The sequence below is a fragment of the Octopus sinensis genome, linkage group LG7 (genome assembly GCF_006345805.1).
Source record: "Octopus sinensis linkage group LG7, ASM634580v1, whole genome shotgun sequence".
Lineage (NCBI taxonomy): Eukaryota > Metazoa > Mollusca > Cephalopoda > Octopoda > Octopodidae > Octopus > Octopus sinensis.
The window spans coordinates 26,320,783-26,348,259 of NC_043003.1; the positions used below are offsets into that span (position 1 = coordinate 26,320,783).

The window sequence follows — 27,477 nt, forward strand, 5'->3', positions numbered from 1 at the left end:
TCAACTAGTCACCGGTAGTTGCTCCAGTTTCAGTATGAAAATTTAATTTTCAGTCTGTCAAGTCATTCTCAGTCTGTTGAACATCCAGCCAGCAGTAACATCAGCGAAAAAGCAACAACTATAGCTACAAGGGAACCTCTATGCAGTTGCTAGTCTTCAAGAAATAGCAACCAAATCATACCCTACCATCTTGAAAAAACAAAAAAAAAAAGGTAACATTGAACAATATAATCATTATCATTTTAACATCTGCTTTTCTAGATTTGCATGGACCAGACAAGAATATAACGAAGAAGAGTTTTCTACGGCCAGATGCTCTTTCTCATGCCAACCTCCACCAGCACCCAAGTGAAGTAACAATATCCCAGTCTATCGAATGACAGACATTTCAGACATGGTTATGTGGAAAACTGGAAGCAATTTACACCAGCTGAATGAGACTTTTGTTTACAAAGATCAAGCAGTATATCAAGATCGGTGAAGAAATTAGAACATGCTTTTGCTGTGGATTGCAATCAAACAATGCTGCCTACATGATATGAGACTGTGTTTACTACCAATGAACACATATAAAAATGAGGGGAAATACAAAATCACTCAAATGCAGTCATAATACATATGACTGAAGAAGCTTGACATAATCCTCTGACCCATCAGATCCTGTCAAACCACCCAAGCCATACCAGCTGGGAGAATGGAATTTAAAAGGTGATGATGACGATGTTATCTTTTATCTTATCTTTTACTTGTTTCATTCATTAGACTGAGACCATGTTGGGGCACCACCTTTAAGAATCTTCAGTCGAATGTATCAAACCACAGTACTTATTTATTATTTTTTTGCAAGCCTGCTACTTATCTTATTGGTCTCTCTTGCCAAACCACTAGGTAATGGGGACATAAACACACTAACACCAATTGTCAAGTGTTTAATGAGGGGGGCAAACAGACACATGCACACACACACACACACACACATTGTGGGCTTCTTTCAGCTTCCGTCTACCAAATCCACTTGTAAGGCTTTGGTCGGCCTGAGACTATAGTAGAAGACACTTTCCAAAGGCGCTGCACAGTAGGACTGAACCCTGAACCATGTAGTTGGGAAGCAAGTTTCTTAACACACAGCCACATACATACAGTGACCATCTTTCAGTTTGTGTTAACCAAATTCACTTATACAAAAAGACAATTGTCATGACTGCAATACCTGAACCATAGCTCTACTCAATTTAGGCAGACATGGGGCTTACACAACAACTAAACAATGAGCTAAAGCTTGTGTGTAATGACTAAGCTTTGCATGCCTTCATTATATATTACAAGCGAAGACGGAATTGTTGATATCACAATTATTCCATGGTTAACAGTTGATTCACCAACAAATATCATTTACCAAGTTGGTAAACATGGTATTCACAAGAGTGCTGGCTAAGGTAATTTTGTGGATTTTTGGACCATCTTTCATTTTCTATATCATCTTCATCATTTAATGTCCATTTTTCTTGCTGGCATGGACTAGACCAGTGGTTCCCAAAGTGGGCGGTATACCCCCCCATCCCCTGGGAGGGCAGTGGAATGTCCCAGGGTGCATTGAAGAAAAGTGGGGCAATAATGGGGTAGTGGTTCATGAAAAAACAACAAAATAATGGGTTCATTAGGTTAAGTTTTATTTGTGAAATACAGTTGCTTTGAATTTGCTTCAGAAAGAGGTCTATGGTTAAGGTGGGGGCACTAAGAATGTAGCCTGGGTGTCAAAGGGGCAACATCCCAAAAAAGTTTGGGAACTGCTGGACTAGACAGTTTGACAGGAGCTGGTAAGCCAGAGGGCTGCACCAGGCTCCAGTCATCTGTTTTGGCTTGGTTTCTATGGCTTGATGCCCTTCCTAATGCCAACCATTTTACAGAGTGTACTGGGTGTCACCAACATGGACTATGGCCATGATTTCACTTAGCTTGACGTGTCTTCTCAAGCACGGCAAATTGCCAGAAGTCTTGGTTGCTTGTCATTGCCTCTGTGAGGCTCAACAACCAAAGAATATTTCACCACCTCATCCCACATCTTCCTAGGTCTATCTTTTCCACAGTTTTCTTCCACAATAAGACATCAGCAGTTCTTTATGCAGCTGCTCTGATATATTTAGCACGCCAGGTGAAATGCTTAGCAGTATTTTGCCAGCCGTTACGTTCTGAGTTCAAATTCCGCAGAGGTTGACTTTGCCTTTTATCCTTTTGGGGTCGATTAAATGAGAACCAGTTACGCACTGGGGTCAATATACTCGACTTAATCCGTTTGTCTGTCCTTGTTTGTGCTCTGTGTTTAGCCCCTTGTGGATAGTAAAGAAATAGGTATTTATATTACCCTAATATATTTAGGGTAATGGTTGGCAGAATTGATAGGGCACTGAATAAGATACTTTGTGGTGGTTGCTTACATATCCTATATCCTACCGAGATCAATTTTACCGTCTTCCCTACCTGGATAGACAAAATAATAATGGTTGTCTCTTTCCCTCCTCTTCCTCATGAACACAACACAAACAGATTATCAGTATGTGCAGCAGAGCCATAAATACAAAGATGCATCAAGCAAAAAGTGATGACACTAACATTTCTGCAAGGATAGTCAGTGTTAATTACCACTATCATTACTACTACTACTACTACTACTACTACCACAATAACAACTGCAGCTGTCACCTTAGTCTGCACCTTGTAATAAATGTACTGCATTTCATTCTTATTGCTGCACAGAGAGCAGAAACTGTTGTTAATGGCAACCATTAATGAATGGCCTCATCAGCAGTAGCTTCAAAATAAATAATGCTTTCTGTTTAGGAAAAAGGCTAACAACATTAAAAAGGTAGAGTTAGTCAATATTATTAAACCCCAGTGCTAGTACTTCATTTTATTAACACTGGAGGGATGAAAGGCTTGACTTAGGCAGGATTTGAACTCACAATGTAAACAGCTAGAACAAATGCTGCAAGGCATTACTGCTGTTACTCTAACGATTCAGCTAGCTTACAGCTTTAATAATAACAAAAATGGTTTCGAAATTTTGCACAAGGACAGCAATTTTACATCAAACCCCAATGCTCAACTCATGCTTATTTTATTGATCCTGAAATAATGAATGGTAAAGATAGCCTTGGTGGAATTTGAACTCAGGACATAAAAAACAGACAAAATGCTTAGCAGCATTTTGTCCAGCATGCTAACAATTCTGCCAGCTCACATCCTTAATAATAATAATAATAATAATAATAATGATGATGATTTCGAAATTTGACACAAGGCCAGCAATTTCCAAGGGAATGGGGAAGTCATTTACAATGCACCAATGTTCAACTGGTACTTATTTTATCATCCCCAACAAATGAAAGGCAAAGTCAACCTTGGTAGAATTTGAACTAAGAATATGAAAAGAAGACGAAATGCTGCCATGCATATTGCTTGGTGTACTAATGATTCTGCCAGATTGCAGCTTAAAAAATCCTTTCTGCTGGAAGCACAAGGCCTCAAATTTGGGAAATTGGAGGAAGGGATTAAGTTGATTACATTGACCCCAGTAGCTAACAGGTACTTACTTAATTAACCCCAAAAGGATGAAAATCAAAGTCAATCTCAGCGGTATTTGAACTCAGAACGCTGCAGCAGATGAAATACTGCTAAGCATTTCGTCGGGTGTGCTAATGGTTCTACCAGCTCAGATGTGCCTTTGCTTGCAGCTTAAATCATAAGTTTTTGAAATTTGGCAGAAGGTCAGCAAATTTCGAGGGAGTTAGTAAGTCAATTATATCACGCCAGCGGTCAACTTGCGCTTATTTTACTGACCCTAAATGGACGGAAAACAAAGCTGACCTCAACAGCATTTGAACTCAAAATGTAAAAAGTGGGAAGAAATGCCACTAAGCACTTTGCCCAATGTGCTAATTCTGCCAGCTCACTGCCTTTGCTTTCATAATAATCATGATGATCTTTATATAATAATTGCCACTGTAATGTTGATTGGTTGATTCATCCAGCCAAGCTTTATACCATATAGAGAAATGAGGGACAGAATCACAGAGAGATACAGAGATGTAGGATGATAGCACATACTAGGGTAGGTGACAGTCAATGAGTAAATGAACACACACACAAACACACACACACACACACACAGTGAAAGAGATAAACTCAGAGACAGAGAAGAGGGAGTATATGTACGTTTATACAAACACACACACACATTATTCACACACACTCATATAATCTTTGTCAGTATTCTAGTCAGGAAACAGATCATTGAATTTCAGAGCAATGTTTAAGAAATCTGCCAAAACTGAAGCAGTAATCACATTTGAAAATATGCCCTAGTTGCAAGAATATTTCTGAATAGGATAATTTTTCAAAAGATTCACAGTGGTGTAGAGTACTACTTCAAAAAGAGATATAAGAGATATGGAGCAGAGAGAGAGAGAGAGAAATAGGGAATTCAAGGTCAATCTATGCCAAGTGATTTCACAGCATACCTTAGCTCCATTACTATAGCAACAGTTGATACATTATGATCAGACATCGTATATAGGAAACAGTGAATAAAACATTCACTGGTATTGCAAAAGCTTGTTGGGCTGTAAAAAAAAACTGTGTGTGCAAATGAAACAGCATTGTATATAATTTATTCATTCGTTTGAAGTAGGAGCAGTACCCATATGTTGTCAACTCTCTTGTATTTAAACTGACCATATCTGACCCAAACAGTCTCCCTAATCTATGTTCAAACTGTCTGGATCTGGCCTCTTACAATGGCATTCTAAAAATAAACAATCACATTATCAGAGTCTTGAAACTGAGATAATGCATGATTAATTCAAAATAATGTGAACAAATAAGCATTAAATTTGATGGAGTAATCTGAAAACTATAGGGTTAAACTCTCTACATTATCAATTCATTAGTTGCAGGTAGGAGCAGCAAGCCAAAGATTTCTAAAGTGTCCCTAAACCAGAATTGACAGGATTAATTAGGTGAGGTGAGTGATATGAATTTTTAAATATTCAATTTGAATTATTGCTTATTGGGGCCATCTCATTGACAGATACTCATATATCAATATTTATAAACTCCCTGCCACCACTAATAGTATTCCATTACACAATAGGAGTCTTTTGATCTGTAAATTTTTCCCAAGTTATCAAAGAACATATGTTACCAGCAACATCACACACACACACACAAAAACATAAATAAAATAAAAACCCATTGCCTTTCACCATCAGTTTTACATCTGTGTCTCTGTAGGCTAACTGAAGATATACTACAACATATACGTAGATGGATAAATAACATTTGATTCCATGACCACGTAAAGTACAAAGGTTGTTAAAAATCATTAACATAACATCTGAATTAACATCTGTCTTTTCATGTTGTAATAGCTTAGTCAGGCTTGCATGATTGTATACATTTAGCAAGACATTAAAATCTCACATGTCTGAGCCAACAAGAGAGACCCTCTACACCAGTGTTTTTCAATCACTTTATACCTATGGACTCTTTGATTCCCATTTTATTTAGATGGACCCTCATAGCCATTTGATATTTAAAGAATTGCTATTATATTTTTATAATCAAATTTATTAGAAATTGAATAAAAAAACTGTTAAAATATTTTGTGTATTGTAGAAGTGTAACCAATTTATTGAAGGATAAATTTTAACAAAGGCCATATCGACTCCCAAGGGCTGTGTGAACTCCCAACGGCTGTGTGGACTCCCAACGGCCATATAGATCCCGGGTGAGAGCTACTGCTCTACACAAATAGCTAATATATTACTGGTAATTATTTTATTGACTTTGAAATGACGAAAAGGGCAAAGTTGAACCCAACATGATTTAAATTCTGGTAGTAAATGAATATACATGTAAAAAGTATTCGTGTGAGGGTGGTTGCAATGTAAAGAGCTCTGGTGGTGGTGCTACATAAAAAGCACCCAGTACACACTGTAAAGTGGTTGGCGTTAGGAAGGGCATCTGACTGTAGAAACCAAATCAAATAGACTATGGAACCTGGTGTGGCCCCTGACTTTGCCAGTTCTTGTCAAGCCATCCAAGCCAGCATGGAAAACAGATTAAATGATGATTGATGATGTTCAGTACTCTTTCAAATTCTATCATCCACCTCTCTTTTAATAACAAAACCAATATAATTAACCTTAGTTGTATTCATAAAAACGAGGCCATGCACCTCAATTACAGGAAATTATGCTATTGTTGCTTATCCCTTGGTCATTTCCAGTCAAAGGCATTCCAACTGACATTTTGCCTTTTTAGAGATATCTTGGACAAGATGTTTTGTTTTTTTTAAGCTTGACTGATATTTCTGGCAGGGAGAGTGAAGGTTTGGAGAATCCCTCACTGCCTTTATCATTATGATGGCAGATGAGATGGTGGTTAAGCAGAATCATTAGCATGTTGGACAAAATGCTTGAGGCATTTCTTCTGGTCCCTTACTTTCTCAGTCAAAATCCTACCAACATCTTGTAATAATTAACAGGACTTGATTTCAGAACATATAGACTATAAGTGAAGCTGTGAGGCATTTTGTCTGATGCTCTAACAATTCTGCCAATCCATGACCCAAATATTTTCTAGTAATAGGTACAGGGCCACAGATCTGAGGGGAGGGGTTTGTAAAAATAATTGTTTTATTTGTCATAAAAGCAAATGAAAAGAAACTACAAAGATTAGATGAAATGTGGATAATAATAATTCTAATTTAGACTGAAAGCCAGTATTTTTGAAGGAAGTGTCATCAGTCTATTACATTGATCCTACTACTTGACTAATATTTTATTTTACCAACCCCAAAAAGATGAAAGAAAGACAAATCTGACCACTGCAGGATTTGAATTCAAAATGTACAGAACCAGAACAAATACTGGTTTCAAATTGTGGCATAAGACCAGCAAGTTTGGGGGAGGGATTAAGTTGATTACATCAATCCCAGTACTCAACTGGTACTTATTTTATCAACTCTGAAAAAGAGGAAAGACAAAGTTGACCTCAGCAGATTTGAACTCTGAACGTAAGGATGGAGCAAATGCCACAAGGCATTTTGCTCAATTGAATGATTTAGCTAATCCATCACTCTTGATAGTCAATAATAAGAATTCTTTCAAATTTTGGTACAAGGCCAGTAATTTTGAGAAGAGTGGGAAGTTGATTACTAACCAGTACTTGTCTGGTATTTTATCACTCCTGAAAGGATAAAAGGCAAAACTGTCCTCAGCTGAATTTGAACTCAGAATGTAAAGAGCCGGAAGAAATGCCATTAAGCATTTTGTCTGTCATACTTACAATTCTGCCAACTCACTACCTTAATAATAATAATAATAATAAATGCCCTGGTGCAGTACCAGGCAGGGCTCTCATGGTTTCTAAACTGATTGGAAGTGTTACCATGTACATGTTTTATTGTGATATAAAAGATGGGCTACAACAAATACTCTGCTCAATACCACAGATTTGCTTGTCAGTTGTTTGACCATAACCAGTTGAGCATATCCCTTAGTGGCTGGTGATATGTGCATCTCTGATCATGAGCAGAAGTGGTGGGGGAGCATCAAGAGTCATGTGTTGAGAGGAATTCTTTGGGGTTTGGATAATTCATCTTTGGAAACATGGGCGTTTCAGTCAACATCTTTAACCGATCCTTATTCAGGGACTTTTTGAGTGGGTTGTGCTACTCAATCTGAACAAAATTCTAACTGGGCCCCACCTGCAAGGTCATGTGCTGTTTATCTTGGTATGAGATGGGTAATCATGATTGTTACACTGGGCTTCGTGTATTTTAGCCCAGTGTCACTATTATGGCATTCATTGCTTTCTCACTCAATAATAATAATGATCCATTCTAATATAGGTAAATGGCCTGAAATTTTGGAGAAGGGGGCTAGTCATTTATATCAACCCCAGTACTTAGCTGGTACTTATTTTATTGACCACAAAAATATAAAAGGCAAAGTTGACTCCAGCAGAATTTGTACTCAAAACAAAGATGGATGAAATGCCGCTATGCATTTTGTCTGACATGCTAACAATTTTGCCAGCTCACAAATGATTTATTTGCCACCAGGGTGACAGATGAGGAGGAGGATATAAAGATGAATAATAATAATAATAATAATAATAATAATAATGATAATAATAATGTCTTCAAATTTTGGCACAAGGCCAGCAGGTTTGAAGAAGGAGCCAAGTCGATTAAATTGACCCCATTTTTCAACTGGTACTTAATTTATCAACCCCAAAAGGATGAAAGGTAAAGTTGGCCCCAGTGGAATTTGAACTCAGAGTGTAAAGATGGATGAAATGCCTTTAAGCATTTCACCTGGCATGTTAATGACTCTGCCAGCTCACCACCTAATAATAAAGTGCTATAATTATTTTCCACACTAAAAATAAAAAAATATGGTGAAAATATTTGTGAATGGATTGAAAACAATTGAAATTCTAATATTGGCTGAATTTACAGTAGGCTCTGAATAGATTCTCTAAAGGAGATAGTCGAAGGAATTGGACAACTGATTATAAAGTCAACAGTTCATACCATGAACACTCAGTAATGTAATTAATATATCAGCTTTTAATCAATATGCTTAGTTAATCAATCAATCAATGTTTCATTTCTCATATCAGACAAATAAGATGATTTAGTCAATTGCTTGAAATTTTCCTGGTAAGTGGTTTTCAAGTTAAGAGATTGGCTCTTGTGATTTCGAGAGGAAAGGGGAAGGATTGGTGTCTTGTTTTGTAGTGTCAGGAAGGATTTAGATTTGACCACTGAATAAAGGCTTAAAACATAATTATACCATGCCTACACAGCCAAAGGAAATAAACTATACTGATACTTGACCTGCTAGAAATAGTAACTAAATCTCAAGTCACATGCTAGTATCTTAGGAAAGAAGGGTACATTGAATAATGTAGTCCTAGGTGCATTGGGATTACAAAAAATGTATGTTAGATATGACTAGAATGCATTCTCAATCAGGGATGACCTGGAATTTAACAACAACTAATGTTTTGTAACCATTTGTGCCTATCCATAACGGAGTAGATTGGCTGGGTATGTGGTTTGGAGATCTTAGCTAAAAGATACAAATTGTTGCCACACACCCAGTCTTTTGGCCTGCTAGCCAACCAATACATGCTACTGATTCCTAATTGGTAGCTTGTAAACCCAATGACTCCTAATCCAGTTGTAGGAACATCCTACATAACCGTAAATTCAGGATATTATATTGAATATTCCAATTTTTAAAGGAGAAATGCCACAAAAAACAAAAGAAACAAAGGGGGGGGGGAGAGAAACCTCAAATATTTTGTTTAACTCATGAGACATTCTAATTACCTTTAGAGTTTTGGGTTTCTATCACACTTCTACCCATGCATACACATGACATTGGAAACTTTGAAATTTCAAATAATTGACAACTCATAAATTATCTGCGAATCTTGTGAAAATGTGAATAAGCTATCATCACATCAAGTCACCACCCACACATGATCTCTCTATCAGACTGTCTATCCATCCTCTCTCTCCCTCTCAATATCATAGAAACATTATCCAATCTAAGAAGCCAATTAACTTTAGATCCTATCTTCGTTAATGACAGACTAAACTGTCATAAATGTCTAATCAGCTTGCTGTAGATAATGCATAACAGTTAATAAAGTTTGGCATACACTGAGTTTCTCATCTCAGTATATCTGTGTGACTTTGTTAAGTGAGTGTATGGACATATATATCACACACATACCTGTATGTTTATATAAACACACATTTCTCTATACCTGTATGTTTATATGTTTCATATATTCTTTTATTCTTTTGTTTCAGTCATTTGACTGCGGCCATGCTGGAGCACCGCCTTTAGTCAAACAAATTGACCCCAGGACTTATTCTTTGTAAGCCTAGTACTTATTCTATTGTCTCTCTTGCCAAACTGTTAAGTTACAGGGACATAAACACACCAACATCGGTTGTCAAGCAATAGTGAGGGGATAAGCAGAAACACACAAATACATACATACACACACACACACACACACATATATATACATACACATATGATGGGTTTCTTTCAGTTTCAGTCTACCAAATCCATTCACAAGGCTTTGGTTGGCCCAAGGCTATAATAGAAGACACTTGCTCAAGGTGCCACACAGTGAGACTATGGTCGTATATTTATCTATAATCTATGTGTGTGTGCAGGCATGGATGCTTCCCAAACACAGTTTCAAGCTCAGACTTAGTGTGACAATGTGGGTAAATGTCTTCTATAGCTTTGAACCTATCAAAACCTTGTGAGTGAATTTCACAGATTGAAATGAAAGAAGACTAATGTACATGTGTGTGAGTGTGTACCTGTATGTATATGTATTATATATGCTTGCTTGTGTGTGTGTTTGTATGTATGTGTTACTGTCTCCCTGCCTGACATCATATGATAGAGTTATTTACAAGATCAGTATCTTAATATAGTTAATGCTAAATAAGGCGTCGAGCTGGCAGGAACATTAGCACGTCAGGTGAAATGCTTAGCTGTATTTCGTTTGTCTCTATGTTCTGAGTTCAAGTGCTGCTGCGGCCGACTTTGCCTTTCATCCTTTTGGGGTCGATAAATTAAGTACCAGTTGCATACGGGGGTCGATCCAATCGACTGGACCCCTCCCAAAAATTTCAGGCCTTGTGCCTAGAGTAGAAAAGAATATAGTTAATGCTAAATTTGAATTGTTGCAGGTGAGTGGTTGAAGAAAAAAATACTATAGGGATTCATTTTGCAGATGAAGGATTGGATGAGGAAAACAATATGTGCAGTATAGGATCTTGAGCAATGGACCGAAACTGCATAGATTTCAGTAGAAATATGAAATGGTAAGGTCATTGAAGCTGAAGTTAAAAAATGGGCCAGGACCTGGGGTGGTGGTGGGGAATTAAAAAGATCAGTTTCACTTGAGAGAAGTGGGGAAGAGGTGGGGGTTGTAAAGGGGTGAAGGTTGGGGTTGGTGGTAAAGGGGGAGAGCTGGGAGTGGCAAGGGGGAGGATGGAAAAGGGGCAGAGGTGGGGGTGGTGGCAAATGGGCAGAGACCAGGAAAGTGGCAAACAGGCAGAGGGAATAATTGACAAAGAATGGAGAGAGAGAGAGAGAGAGAGTGAGAGAGAGAGAGTGAGAGAGAGTGAGAGAAGAGAGAGAGAGTGAGAGAAAGAGAGAGAGAGTGAGAAAGAGAGAGAGTGAGAAAGAGAGAGAGTGAGAAAGAGAGAGAGTGAGAAAGAGAGAGAGTGAGAAAGAGAGAGAGAAATAGAAAGTGAGAAAATGTTAGATAGAGATTGATAAATTGCAGAAATATCTAGCCATCTAAAAATAACAGATCATTGTTAAAAAAATAAAAACAACTTTTGAGAAAAATACTGGAATCAAAGAGTATTTAAAAGAATAACAGAAATAAAAATGGAAGTTTTATGTTGAAAAATTGTAGCATATAGGACGAAAAAGAAATTATTTCAATTCCTGAACCATCTTCCATAATTGTATATCACAGTTTTCTCTCTCTTGGCATTTATCTAGTTATGCACCAATTCTTATTCAATTTATATTAAGAGAATAAAGAAAAGAACACAAACTAGTGGAGCTTTGTTGTAATAGTAGTAGAAGTTCAGCTCAGAGTAATAATTATAAATAAGAAAATAATATTAACAGTAATGTTATATATTAAACTTGACAGCTGAACAAGTAGTTCATACATTTTGTAGCATAGTTGGCCACATTGAAATAAAACAACTTTTAAGGTATTTTTGTATATTTACTTTGATTTGTATAATAGTAATAATGGATAATTCTTTCTACTATAGGCACAAAACCTGGAATTTTGGCTGGATGGGCCTAGTCAATTACATCATCCCAAATATGTTGCTCACTCTTGTTTCAGTCATTTGACTGCGGCTATGCTGGAGCACCACCTTTCAGGCGAAGAAATCAACCCCAGGACTTACTTATTTTATTGGTTTCTTTTGCCAAACTACTAAGTTATGGGGATATAAACAGACCAACATTGGTTGTCAAGTGATGGTTGGGGAACAAACACAGACACAAAGACATACAAATACACACACACACACACACATATATATATATATATATATATATATATATGTAAAATATGAATTACAGATAAAACCACTATTATGCAACTCAAATAGTTTGGAGTTATACTCCCTAATATTATTATTATTATTATTATATATATATATATATATTATATATATATATGTAAAATATGAATTACAGATAAAACCACTATTATGCAACTCAAATAGTTTGGAGTTATACTCCCTAATATTATTATTATTATTATTATATATAATATATATATATATATATATATGAAAGGCTTCTTTCAGTTTGCATCTACCAAATCTACTCAAGGCTTTGGTCAGCCCAAGGTGCCACGCAGTGGAACTAAACCTGGAACCATGTGGTTGGGAAGCAAGCTTCTTACCGCACAGCCACTCCTGCTTGTACATTTTTTTTCCATTGACCCTAAAAGGATGAAAGGCAAAGTTGGGTTTGGTGGCATTTGAACTCATACATGAAGGAGCTGGAAGAAATACTCAAACATTTCCTCAGATGTACTAACAATTTCCCCAGTTCACCACCTTAATAATGGTTTCAAATTTTGGCACAAGGCCAGCAGTTTTGGAGAAGTTAAGCTGTTTACATCGGCCCCAGTTCTTGACTAGTAATTATTTTATTGATCCTGAAATGATGAAAGGCAAAGTTGACTTCAGTGGAATTTGAACTCAGAACATGAAGATAGATGAAATACTGCTAAGCATTTCACCTGGCATGCTAACAATTCTGCCAGCTTGCTGCCATCACCTTAATAATAATAATAATTATTATAATAATTCTTTCTAATTTTGGGTATAATGCCAGCAAATTTTAGAGGGAAGGAGTTAGTTGATTATATTGACTTCAGTACTTGGTTGCTATTTTATTATATTGATGAACCCTGAAGGGATGAAAGGCTACGTTGACTTTGATGGTATTTGCACTCAGAACAAAAAGACAGGCAAAATATTGCTAAGCATTTTGTCGGGTATGCTAATGATTTTGCCACAGTTTGCAGTTTTAATAATTCTTTTTACTATAGGCACAAGGCTTGAAATTTTAGGGAAGGGTGTTACAGGCTAACATACACTACCCTCATCAACCCAATTTTAGTCACAAAGCTTGGGTTTATCTGAGGCTACAGTAAAAGATACTTACCCAAGTATCCCAACACAGTTTGATTCCAATACAGTGGAATCAAACCTAAGACAATGATTGTGAAGTAAACTTCATAACTATTTGGCCATGCTTTCAGTATATAAAGATATAAACGACAGAAAAATAGTTTGATAAAAATTTTATTCAACAGTAAGAAAATTCAAATATTTTGAAAGATTTTTCTGCATTAGTGCAGACATATAATTCTTTTATCATTAAATATAATAATATATTATTATTATAAAAAGAGAGTCAAAACTATTGAAAAGGTTGCAAGACGCAACGAAAATTTTAGGACAATAAAAATAAGAAAAAAGTGGAAATTTTACCAGTGAGTGTGTTACATAATAAGGCATAAAAAGAAAATGACTCTCCCCAGACGCAACAGAATAATAATATAAATTATTTAGATGTTTTCAAGTAACAAAACAATCTGTTATATTTGAATTTTCTTATTGTTAACTACAATTTCAAACTATTTCTGTCATTTATGACTATACACACCTTATTGTTTTCTCTAATATTGTACTATATCTATTCTAAATGTTTTATAGAATGACACATTAAGGAGTTATTTTTACAAGTACTACCGGACTACTTGAATCCATTTATTGTAACTTAAATTTATATATATATATATATATATATATATTATATATATATATATATATATATATATATATAGACTCTTTTACTTGTTTCAGTCATTTGACTGTGGCCATGCTGGAGCACCACCTTTAGTTGAGCAAATCGACCCCAGGACTTATTCTTTGTAAGCCTAGTACTTATTCTATCGGTTTCTTTTGCCGAACAGCTAAGTTACGGGGACGTACACACACCAGCATTGGTTGTCAAGTGATGTTAGGGGGACAAACATAGGCACACGTATATACACACACATACATGCATATATATATATATATTATATATATATATATATATATATATATATGACAGGCTTCTTTCCGTTTCTGTCTACCAAATCCACTCATAAAGCTTTGGTTGGCCCGAGGCTACAGTAGAAGACACTTGCCCAAGGTGCCAGGCAGTGGGACTGAACCCGGAACCATGTGGTTTGTAAGCAAGCTACTTACCACACAGCCACTCTTACTTTTATATATATATATTTCATCTTTTACTTATTTCAGTTGTTAGACTGTGGCCATGCTGGGGTACTGCCATGAAAGGCCTTTGTCAAATCAATTCAAGTATTTATCTTTTTTCTAAAGTCTGGTACTTATTCTATTGATCTCTTATGCCAGACTACCAAGTTAAACAAACCAACACTGGAATGTAAACAAACCAACACTGGTTGTCGAGTGGTGGTGGGTTGACAAACAACACAAAGGAACACATAGGTAAATTATGTGATGGGATTCTACAATTACCCCTCTACTAAATTCTCTCACATGGCATTGATCAGCCTGGGGCTATAGTAGAGGATACTTGCTTCAAGTGCTGTGCAATGGGACTAAACCCCAAATCCTGTGGTTGCAAAGTGAGGTTCTCAACCATGTAGCTATGCCTCTGCTTTATTTTTATATATATATATATATATATATATAGAAACACATACAAACATTTCTTCCTGCATGCACACCAAATCACATGCAAACAGAACACAATTTTACATGCACACACATACACACAAAGAGAGAGAGAGAAAAAGAGGGCAGGCGGGAAAGTGAAAGTGTGCATGCATGCGTGCATATACATGGGTTTGTGCATATCTGAAAGAATAACTTCAGACATTCAAATCTAGCCAATAACTTTTTATTTCCTCTATGTCAAGGCGACATTTCCCAGCCCATATATCCTGGTTTGAGGTTAACGGTGATGGTTGGGGGTGAGGCTGTTATGGAATCACAAATGGTGGAAAGTTAGAACAAGAGGTTGGAATTGTCTCTTGCTGTTCTGTCTCACATATATATATATATATATATATATATATATATAGTGTATGTATGTACATGTGTAAGTTATATGCACATGTTCTCTCTCATACACATACAAAGTATAAGCTCTATCACTCTCATATATACCTCTAAAGACATATACTCACACACATACACACACACACACACACACACAATAACTCCATGTGTCTGAATGTATATTTCTAGTGCATGCACACATATGGAATAAGCGGAACGCTATTCTTTGATACTGTCTAATATAATGTTATGTTTTACCATTTCATGCTTGCATGGATTGGACATGGCTACTCAAGTGCCCGATCTACCAGGCAGAACAGTCACCATATCAATTGTATGGCCATCCCCCACTATTTTCTGGTTGACTACCTCTTCCTAACACACTGTGTAGTGTACATATGTAGAATAGTTAAACAGCATGGGTGAGCATCAATACAAAGAGAGAGAGAGAGAGAACCATGAAAAAGAAACAAGTATAGCAACTATGCATGTATATACATGTGCATGTGAATATATATTTATGTGTCTACATATACATGCATATATTAGGGTATGTACATATGCAAGCATGCATGTATGAGCCTGAGCAAATACATACTTTTACAATTGAACTGACAATAAGCAACAATATCTCCATGAAGGCCAAATCGAAAAGATTTACTACTAGATATGATTTATTTTTCAAGCAGAGATATTATTCTTTGGTGTGGTTATTTAGTGCCAGGCCACTCCTAGTCCAGAAGGCTTAGGATCAAAAACATTCATACTCTGACCACTTTTTTTTCACAAAAAAAAAATGTTTTTAGGGCTACTTTATCCAATACATTCTTTGTTTCGTATGATAGGGTGAAATTTTAGGAACATTTGGTTCTATTTCTAGTTAATAATGCAGCCATGTAGAAACTTTCTTATAGGAGTTGGCGTTTTGTCTGAGGTCAGTCTTGAGATTGAACAGAACAATGATCAAAGATCTCCTAGTTGTGACCATCAGGTTCTTATCTAATACAGTGTGTCAAAAACTACATTATTCAATGTCCTTTCCCTTTTACAATGATAGGGTGCGATTCAAGAGATTTGGCTACTATTTCTAGCAAGCTCAAAGCCCCCCTCCCACATAAAAGCAAGCCTCATTGGCTTCAAAGGGTTTATTTTAGTGAAAAGAGAAGTGGATACAGTTGATTTACTGTTAGTAAATTATAAGTGTTCATAATATACTCCCTAGTAGGATTTGATCTCAGGAAATAGATGCAGGAATGGCTGTGTGGGTAAAAAGTTCAATTTGCAAGCACATACCATTAGGTTTAGTTCTTCTATCTTGGGTGTTTCAACCATAGCCATGGGCTAGCCAATACCATGCAAAGGAATTTGACAGATGGAAACTGAAAGAAACCCAGTGTGTGCATGTGTGTGTGACAATGTTTATATTCCATGCTTGTCATTATTTGAGCAAAGCAGTGCCCATATAAACAATCCATGCTGATGTTATAACCAGTTGCTCTGAACTTTTGAAAACCTGTGACATAAATAAATCCTGTACTTAAAAAACACAGACAAGGAAAGGCATCTGGCTATAAAACCCTGAAATAACTCTCCATCTAAACCACAGAAAACTTTTTAGTGCAGCAGGCAAAAGTTTCCAAAGAAAAAGGTCAGCAGGCAGATCTCAAGTTCTTTCTCTTATATCTGTAAATCTTGTATATATCTATGTATAATTCGAGATACATTAATAAAGATAAGTTTAAAACCTTAAATTAATGTGTAACATTTTCATTAATGCTGCCACTGAATTTAGGATGTTTATATTACTTATGAGGTAGTCTATAATTTTCAGCTAGAATGTAGTTGGGTCTCAAGGGGGAGGTACAAACCTAGCAATATGTGTTTTATAGTGAAAACAAAATTTCCATTCAAGTGGAAATTACTGGACGATTTTCTGTCTGAGTCTAACCATTTTAAGTTGGAGTGGAAACATGACCTATTGTCGCAAATAGGCATATGAATATTGTATAAATTTTATAATTGAAAAATTTACTATATTTTGTACATACAAGTATACCAGCCTGCGGGTGTAATAAAATGGGCTCGCAAGAACGATTGCACCTGATCTAAACCCATGTGGGCATGGAAAAACAGTTATTAAACAAATGACCAGCTGGATTAGACAAGGTACCTTAAAGACAACTCTCAACCAGAGTGGCAGTCTTTATTGGCCCAATAAAAGACACTCCAGCTGCTCCAAGTGGCAACCCAGCTGTCTACTGAACACATGTTGTATAATGTAATCCAAGATACGCAAAGCCCCAGAAAAGGGACAGGATAATCACAATTCCAGTACTTTTGATTCAGTCAAAGCTGACTCTGGACTAAAACAAACAACAATATGAACAACAATACAATGTCAATGTGAGTAATTCAAAATTCAGATATTAAATAAAAACAAATGTATATGATATTAAAAGGAGAGACCCTAAAAATATGGGAGATTAGCAAATTCCAAAGGTTACTGATTTAGGGATTATTTTACAAAAAGATATAACAAAAGGACAAATAAACAGATTAATATTAAGACTATAAAAAGCAAGTGAATGTAGCCTTAGGGATTGGATTAAGACTGAATTAGGTAAAACCGTCAGAGTTCAAACTTGCTGTTATTAAAAGACTACAAATTGCACTAAAAGAAAACACAATCCTTTTAAAAGCTGGCAAATAGAACAATATTTTCTTTTTTTTAACTCTCTCAGATCCGAGTCCCTTTGTCTAACTTTACCCTCCACCTGGGCTCTTGAGCAAAAAAATAATAGTTGCATATGTAGCTCAAGAGTAATGATTGCAGGCAAACTAATGGACAGAATTGGCTGCATCTTCTTTTTCTACACAAAGGGTCTACAAACATTGGGACTCACAGAGGGTATGAGAGGGGACTGAGACCCCTGGTGGTTTGCTGTGCTTGAAAAGACACCAAGCTAAGTGTGGTTGCCCTTACATATGGGCTTGTGCTTTGCAACTCTCTCCAGTTGAGTATCCCTAATCTTGCAGGCTCGTAAGTGTTGGTGCCACATAAAAAGTACTCACTACACTCTGTAAAGTGGTTGGTGTTAGAAAGAGCATCCAGCCATAGAAACCATGCCAAAACAGACATGGAACCTGAACAGCCCTTCAGCTGGTCAGCTCCTATCAAACCATCCAACCCATGCCAGCATGGAGAACAAACATTACCACTTTACCAGGAATCTAGCAGAGATGACACTTATTCCCACTATAGCAGGAATATGGTGCAACAGGGTTAAGGCTTTTCAATTATTCCCAGTTTGTTGAATGGACTTTGAAAGGTCCAGACAGACATTGATGAGTGTTGAGAACTGAAGGCAAGAATTTAAAAGGTTAACATGTTTTGTTGTATTCCAAAGTTCGAGTTTAATAATGACTTCAAATTTTGAGTATGTGTGTGTGAGCACATGCTTGTGTGTGTGAGCACATGCTTGTGTGTGTGAGCACATGCTTGTGTGTGTATGGCTGTGTTGCAGTTGAACACTTAGTTAAGAGGCTTATTAGGTTTGGTGATAAGGGAGCAACCTGAAGCCTTAAAAGCCGACTCCTTCGATGAATTGTATTTTTATTAAGCTTTGTTACAGGTGGTAACCTGACTGACTGAACAAACATATGATCAATAGTGTTCCAGTCATGGTCATCTCATCATTCTCTTGGATACCGTATGTAGGATAATTATTATTCAATATGGCCCCCTCCATTTTGAAAAGGGTTTGTAATTTGAGGGAGATTTGGTTGTTATTTCTCTAAAGTTAAGCAACAATGTAGAGGCCACCTCATTAGCTTATTGTAATGCAATGTATACAGTTTAGCATCATTAGAGAAACAGCTGGAATGGGTTTTTAGGTAAAGAAGGGTGACCTAGATTAGACAGACTACAATAAACACCCTTAGACTTACCACCAGATACTTACGTCTAATTTGATGGTGAACAATGCCGAGAAGAACAAATCTTCTTGAAAGGTAACACCACCACCAACAACAAAATCATCCATCCCACCCCTCAAAAGCATGAAATGTAGCCAAATTTCACAGGCCAGTTTTTCACAGTTTTTATCTGGTTCTACCAAGAGGAAAAGAAAAAAGAGAAAAAAAGCAACCATTCAGTCTCTCTTTGCCGAGAAGCTTAAAGTTAATTAGCATTACATTACAAATTTTACTGAAGGTAACAGTTGTTGAGCTTTGTTAAATATTGGCACAAAATGATTGTATTTTGGCAGTTTTTCGGCAAAGAAACCAAAACATCAACATCATTATCATCATTGGGTTAACATCAGCCTTTCAATATTATTATTTATTTTTTCTCATTCCACTCCTCCCCATGTGCTGACATAGATTGGACAGGGCAAAATAAGTGAAAGTTTTGGCTAGATGGAGCATAAAATGGTGATGATGATAATTATAAACAGTAGGAAAGTTAATGCACATTCTTCATCCCCACTCCATACAAGGTAGTGGAAGCTGGACAAGATAGAAGAAAGTTTTGGCTGCATAGAATATTAACGGAATCATCATCATCATCACATATTACAATAATGCCAAAGGGACAGAAGAGACAAGCACAAACCAGAAAACAATAGATTTTTGGCTATGCAGAATATTAACTCTTGATGTTGACCTGCCTGAGACTGATCTGAGTCCAGGATACAAACTTCCTGGTTTAAAGTGATTTAAATTTCAATCTTTGTGTGAATTTATTCCAAGCAAGTTTATAATGATGCGCATGAATAGTTTTGGGTTCAATCCCATTGCACAGCACCTTGGGACTGTACCTTCTTCTATAGCCCCCAGTAGAATAATGCCCTGTGAGTGAATTTGATAGACAGAAACTGTGCTGGAAGTTTCTCGTGTGTGTGTGTGTGTGTGCATGTTTGTCCTCCACCACTGTTTGACGACTCGAGTTGATTAATTTATATTCCTGTAACTAAGCAATTTGGAAAATGAAACAATAGAACAGATACCAGACTTAAAAATAAATACTGGAGTTGACTTGTTTGACAAAAGCCTTCAACGCAGTACCACAGTATAGCCACAGTCCTATGACAAACAAGTAAACAATAAAATACAGCCATAATTCCTTGTATTTTATGTTACCGAGCCATACTTGCAAGCTAACATGGCCTAGTAACACGTATCATGCTTTTGCTAATAGTTTTAAGTGCTTTATTATTGTGAGTAGACAGAGGGCAAAACATCCAAGATATGACTGCTGGAGAGAGGTGCTTGTTGGCTGGTACATGTTGTAGCTAAGTAGACTGGAAGAACATAAAAATCAAGTGCCTTTGTCAAAGATAATGCGCTGCCTGGTCAAAGAATTGCACTTAAAATCTTATGATTAGGAGGTGAACTCACAAACAAGTAGACCAAGCCTGTTTTTTTTTTGTTTTTTTTTGAGGGCTTGCCTTCATTGGGGGACAGAAAACTCCACAAAGAGACAACCCTTTCCAACTGCACAAAGAAACAAGCCTTTCTAAGAATAAAAGAGCGCTTTTCACATTTATATGATTAGCTTTCTTGTGAATATTGGATCACTAATCACATACACAGACAAGATTGTTTCACGAAAAAGAAAAAGCTGTATGCCCATATAACAGCACTAATAGTTACTACTGCTTGTTATCTATGCCAGCTTCACTCAGACTTACTTGATGCACTCACATCTCTCTCACCCTAATGTGTATAACCTACACAGAGCTCAAAACAGGAATATGCATAAGATACAAGACTTCTAGCTTAAGACAGAGATGGGAGTTCATATCCAGGACAATCATGTTACTGTGTCATTGATTGAGAAAGATGTCATTTCGAAGCCATTTTGCTGTCTCATGGGAGCAAGAGTAACAAGATGCTGTGCTAACACCTTTAGGACAACATCAAATCTTTTTCTAATTTCAGTGCAAGGCCAGCAATTTTTTGCTAAGGAGTCAAATTGATCATATTCATTCCAGTACTTGACCAGAACATTGTTTTATCAACCCCGAAAGGATGAAAGGCAAAATTGACCTCAGTAGCATTTGAACTCAGAATATAGAGAGTCAGAAGAAATGCCACAAAACATTTTGCCTCACATGTTAACAATTCTGCCAGCTCACCACCCGAGGCATGAAATAATGGTTTTAAGTTTGGGAGAAGAGAGTAAGTCATTTACATTGACCCCAGTGGTCAACTGGTACTGATTTTATCGACCCTGAAAGTATGAAAGTCAAATACAAACTCAAACCATAAAGACAAATGAAATGCCACTAAGCATTTTGCCTGGTATGCTAACGATTCTGCCAGCTCATTGCTTTTTAGGCATAAAACAATGGTAACGACAGATTGATTAATAACCCATCAATGCCCATAAGTTAATGACAGACAATACATGGTTGTTCAACATGCTAGAAATAGCATCTAAATCTCTGAAATCTCACTGAGCTGTTTAAAAAAAGAGGATACATCAGATAAAAGTTATAGTTACACTATGAAAATAAAGTAGAATAAAATAAAACTAAAAAGAAACATATAGGATCATTATGGCTGATCGCCCTTTGATCATAGATTGCTGGATCAAAGCTGGCCTGAAGCTAAACTGCAACAGCATTCAGTAAATACCCAAATTTAACCTTCAAAATTAGTTTGCAATGTGTGATGTTCTCACCATGAGAGCAAAGTGCTTTTATCAATAACCTAATCAAGATTCCCTCTTAATAACAGAAGCAATTTCAATGAAATTGTCCCAGATTTCATATTAATTCTCCCAAGTATTACATAGAAAGTGGCCATAATTGAAGCAAATTCTTTGAAGAGAAGAAAATAAATAAATACAGAAAGTAAAAATGAACAAAAAGAAAGCATTTATAGTATTCAGTGAAACTTTTAGAGGAGATGAAAGTATCACTAATAAATTAGAAAAAGAAAAATGGAAGGATTGGAACAGGAAATCAGCAGGACTTCATTCCCAAAGTGTCTGATTAAAAGTAGTGGACAGTAACTAGAATAAATAAAAAAAAAATAAATAAAAATTCCTGCCCCTGCTCCAGAAGAGCAAAGCTTCTTAAAAGGTAGTTTAATTGATTTATTCCCAATGACATGTTCCTCGTTTCATGCAGTGCAGTGACTTGAAGAAATATTTACTTGGCTTCATTGATTCAAATGAATCATTACATGACATTCCATGTAGCAAAGACAAACTACCTTATTTACATCCCTCTAACTAACACCATCTCAGGTAAACACACACACACACTTGATAGATTTACTGATTTAATGTATGGTTTGTTTTGTTTTGTTTTCTGGTACATATTGAATGGATTTGTATATCAGCACACAGTTCCGTTTAGCTATCATCTCGTATCATTTCATCTGAGCAGCTTTAGATTTGAACCACTTCCTCCAGAGACACCTTTGGATACCTTTTGCTCTATGTATTTACTCATTGGAAAGAATCAACAAGAAAGCAGCTAAATATGTCTCATTTCATTATGCTGTCATAAAAAAAATAGGGAGGACACGTTGTGTAAAGTAAGTCCTACAAACACTGTCTAAAGAAAAAAAATACAGAATAGTCATAAGTTTTATCTGTATCTTAGATTTGTTTGATTAGAGCTAACCTGGAGTTAGTTAAATAACAAATAAGTTTCACAAACCAACAAAGGAGAATATATGTAGTCATACAATCTGCTCAAAATAGCAACCTAATCTCCCTCACAACACCTCACTGTCTTAAACTAAAAAAAAGGAAGAATTCGGACACCATAGCCTGAGCTACACTATGTCAGATTAACAAAAAAAAAAAAAAAAAAATCAGAACAGTCAGAGCGGGAATGTTTTTGGTCACAGGTCAGGGGTAACCTGGGGTTAAGCAAACAAACTGTAAGGTTTTATAGTCACGTTTAACTTATCTTAATCCGTAAATCTTCTTTAACTCTCTTCCCCTGCCATTAGCTTTCTCTTCATTATCTGCTCCCAAATTACCTTCTTACTCAGTTCAAATCAACTATTCACGCTACATATTCACGCCAGTGAAGCGTCCCCTGTTTCATTCACAAACCATTGAGTTTGGCACTTTAGATTTTTAAAAAATAGTAATATCCATTATCAACAGAGTTTAGTAGTCAATTTTAACTTTTATTTTATTGATTATCAACATCAAACAAAGCTATTGATTTCTAGTTGAGTTTTTTTCCTAAGACGTCAATGTTACATATTTAGAAGCAACACAAAATATATAAACAAGCAAAATCATATAAGTGCTCTAAAATTTCACATTTTCTAAAACAGTTCTTGTTTAACCCTAAGTCAAAACAAAACCACACCCACCCATCCCAGTTCTCTAAAATGTTAGATTTTTTCAATCAGTTGTTACGTTATTTACCCAAGATCAGTCTTGATCAACAAGCCTTTAATAAAAAGTTTTTTTGTTAAAGCATAGTGTACTCTGTACTAAATTTGTCCAATGTGTCTTTTTTTTATGATGCTTGGGTGTGGTTTGAAGGATATTTGGTTGTTATTTGGAGCAGATCAGATGACCATGTAAGAAGCTCCATTATTGGATCAACTGCAATCAGGAGATCAAAGGATTAGATATAATCTAAAAGATTGCAGGAGAGAAACATTGACATTTGCAGATTTGTATTTTTATGTAGAGAGTCACTGAAAGGAGATAATTGGGTTTGGCTGTTTGGACATTTAACACTTTTTGGTGACAGTAATTTTTGATATAGAAGGCGCACACATATACACACACAAACATGCATGCACAGAAATAGAGAGAGTGGGGAGGGACATTACACATTATTAATTGAACATGACTGATTGACAAACACTTTTCCTCTCCTCATTCAGAGAGAAATATCTTCATACACATAAAGAGAGATAGAGACAGAGAGAGAACAAGAGAGACATTAAAACGTCTGATGTTAGTGTCAAATCAGCGGTGCCAAACAGACAGCTCCAAAATGGCTCTGCCAAAACGTCCCATAACTTAGTTATTAGACTAAATGCTCTAATTAAATACAAAGAGGAAACTAAATATTTTACAATAATAACTCTCATTTTAGTAATTTGACATCCATAAATATGGGTTACTGTCATAGGTTAGCTACTCGGATCCAACAGACACATGATATAAAGCAATTTGATTATGACCATCCTATATTGTTTCAGGAAGTAATTCTTTTATCAGTCCATATTACCAATTTATTCTGAGGTGGTAGGATATGGCTTAAGGGAGATTTGGCTTCTATTTCTAGGAGATTGAAGTGACCACTGTCTAGTTATGTCTATTAATATTGGTTAAACTATTGTGGCTGAAAAAAAAAAAAAGTGACAGGGTGGCAGAATCGGTTAAGCATTTGACCAAATATTATGTGGTAGTTTTAGCACTTTACATTTTAAGTTCAAATCCTACTGAAATCAGCTTTACTTTTTATTCCACTTGGAGTTGTGAAATTAATGAAATAAAGTTCCAATCTCACTCTGAGAGGGGAGGAATGATATAATTGTCTAATGCCCTCTTGTCAAAACTGCTGGCCTTATAGCTAAATTATGAACAACTTTTACAGTTGAGAAAATAATGGATCTGAATTTGTGTGAATCTGTCAGAGTAATGAGAACATAGGGAAGGGGAATAAAATAGGTGTTAATGTTTGAAAATTTGGGACATTTATTATATATGGATCTGGCATCTGTTTTGATGAGTGAGAGTTCCACTAGTTCACCTAGTGGTACTACCAATTCATAGAATTGTAGTCTAAGTAGTTGAGTATCTTAGACACATGTTACCCTTAACATAATCCTCAGGCAGAATCAGTATGACCCACTGATTCTAAGATGGTAGGGTGTGACAAGACTGGGCCATCAACTAAATGGTACTGTGACCATTAGAAAGATGTCTCCTAGTTCCTGTCATCCCAGTTTCCATCACAAGGCTGGGATTCAACTGAAGGCCATGCTAAAAGAATCTTTTAAGGTATTGCACAGTGGGATCAAATTTTAGAACATGGTTAAGAACTGAATGTATAAACTACTTGGCCATACCTGCACACATGGGTTCCACTGTTAGGCAATCATTAAAATTTTTAGAATTTATTACAGACTCTAAAGACAAAGATAGATCATCAGAAATAACAAAAAGGGTGACACATATTGTTCCAAGTTCTGCTTCCTCCAAGTTTATTCAACTACACTTATAAATCAACTAATTGACAAGACTCCCAAACAAAGGCATGACAGCCACACCATCCCATCTATAGTCCTGAATATGTTGTAGGTCAGATGTAGGATCACCAGGACTACATTTATCTAATCTGCTTATCTATATGATGAAATTTTGGTTCTTTATTAGGATTATGCTTTATTCTTCAAGTATTGAGAAGAAATTTTCTTGCTATACATTCTGCTTCATATATCGAATATTAATTTCATTCTGTTATTCATATTATATGAGATGTTATGCAATGTATTCTTCCTTATTGCTTTTTATATAGTAAGTTGTAGTGTGAAGGAGATTTGGCTGCTATTTCTAGCAGGGCAAACGACCACAGAGAAATGCCTTTGTTGGCTTGTGATGGTGAGGTCAAGTATTTATAACTGATACAAAAACAGAGGAAAATTCCATATGTCAAACCTAAACAAAGACCAAGTTTTGATATTTAGCCAAAAATTGGAAACAATTCAAAGAAGTTTAGAAAGCAATTGTTAATGACAAAATAGAGATTGCTCTCAATAGAAAGAGATCTGAATTAGGTGGTTATGGATAGAGGGGAGGGGGAATAAAATAAAAAGGAGCTCTGTAGTGATTGCATAAGAAAAAAGTATAGTAGTCATAGTAGATGTTGTTCTCATTGCTTTTTAGCCTCCAAGTCTTACTGAGCAGGCCTACAATCAAAGACATCCAAGCTGTAGCCATCCTGTCTATTATTCAGACACCGTGTATCTCTAGGACTACATTATCCAACCCACTCGTCCATATTTAAGACATCATGGTATTATTTGGAGACTTAGCTTCTATTTCTAGCAGTTAATAAGTCACACAGCGATTCCCTTAATAGCTAACACATTTAGACCAAAGTTAGCCTTGACTGAGTAAAAAGACTAATGATTAAAGATGTTGCACCAACAACCATTTTATATTTTTCTCAGACTGAATTGTTCAGGACTAAATCAATCACTATGTACTTCCTTATTTTTAGATAGATGGTATGATTTGACAGAGATCTGACAGCTATTTCTAACAAAGAGGCTCCCTTTGGCATGTACAAATGCAGAACCTGAATGGAGTTGGGTATAGGTGCTCAGTAACTCACTAAGTAGAAGTTTGAGTTGGAAATATCTAGCTTTAAAAGCTGTAGCTCTGTGAACGGATATTTTTTGCCTTCTTGAAGGGCAAAGGTAGGCCAAGAATTGGGATAACGCTATACAATAATTAGATTAGCCTTTTGAATAACACATGAAGGCATGTAACCTAAAGGTCAGGATGTTGTACTCATGATTGCAAGATTGTGGTTTCAATTCCCAGATTGAGCAATGTGTTGTATTTTTTAACAGGACTGGTGTCCTGTTCAAGGGTAATGTTGTCAACTTAGGCACTTATATGCCATGTGAACTGAGTAACTGGCCCTATGATTCTCAGGGCTTGAGACAATACTAACTTTGGATAAGGGTAAAGACCCCTTTTGGCCATGAATGGCTATGGGATTGCACCTAGAAAGTTACTCTCCAAGGCACAAGTCTGAGCAAGGTTGTTTATTGAAGACCAGCAGTTGCCCATGTATACCAGCCTCCCCTCTCCATGCCACAGATGTTATCCAAGGGAAAAGTAAAGGCCAATACAGCTTGGCACCAGTGACATCGCAACCCATTTCTATAGCTGAGTGAACTAGAGCAACATGAAATAAAGTGTCTTGCTCAAGAACACAGCATAGTCAGAGACTCGAGCTCATTACCTCATGATTGTGAGCCTGATGCTCTAACCGCCAAGCCAATACATATGGAAAAGATAAATAACAAAGGACATGGAGTTTAAGTGTTGTAGTCATCCCAATACAACAATTTTGGTCGGTGGTGGTGGTGGTGGTGGGGAGAGGAAAACTAATGTAAAATGGATAAAGACAAAGAGGAAAAGAAAAGAGGGAAGGGGGATGAGTGTTGCGATTAAAATAATAAAAGTTAATTGACAACCAAACCCAAGA

The 27,477-nt window shown here is 36.3% G+C and overlaps 1 protein-coding gene across 3 annotated transcripts in view; it reads right to left on the reverse strand.

The window, feature by feature from the left end:
* LOC115213810 (probable phospholipid-transporting ATPase IA) overlaps positions 1-27,477 on the reverse strand; it is a 509,671-nt gene that overhangs the window by 321,939 nt on the left and 160,255 nt on the right. The gene's annotated exons all lie outside the window — the stretch shown is intronic.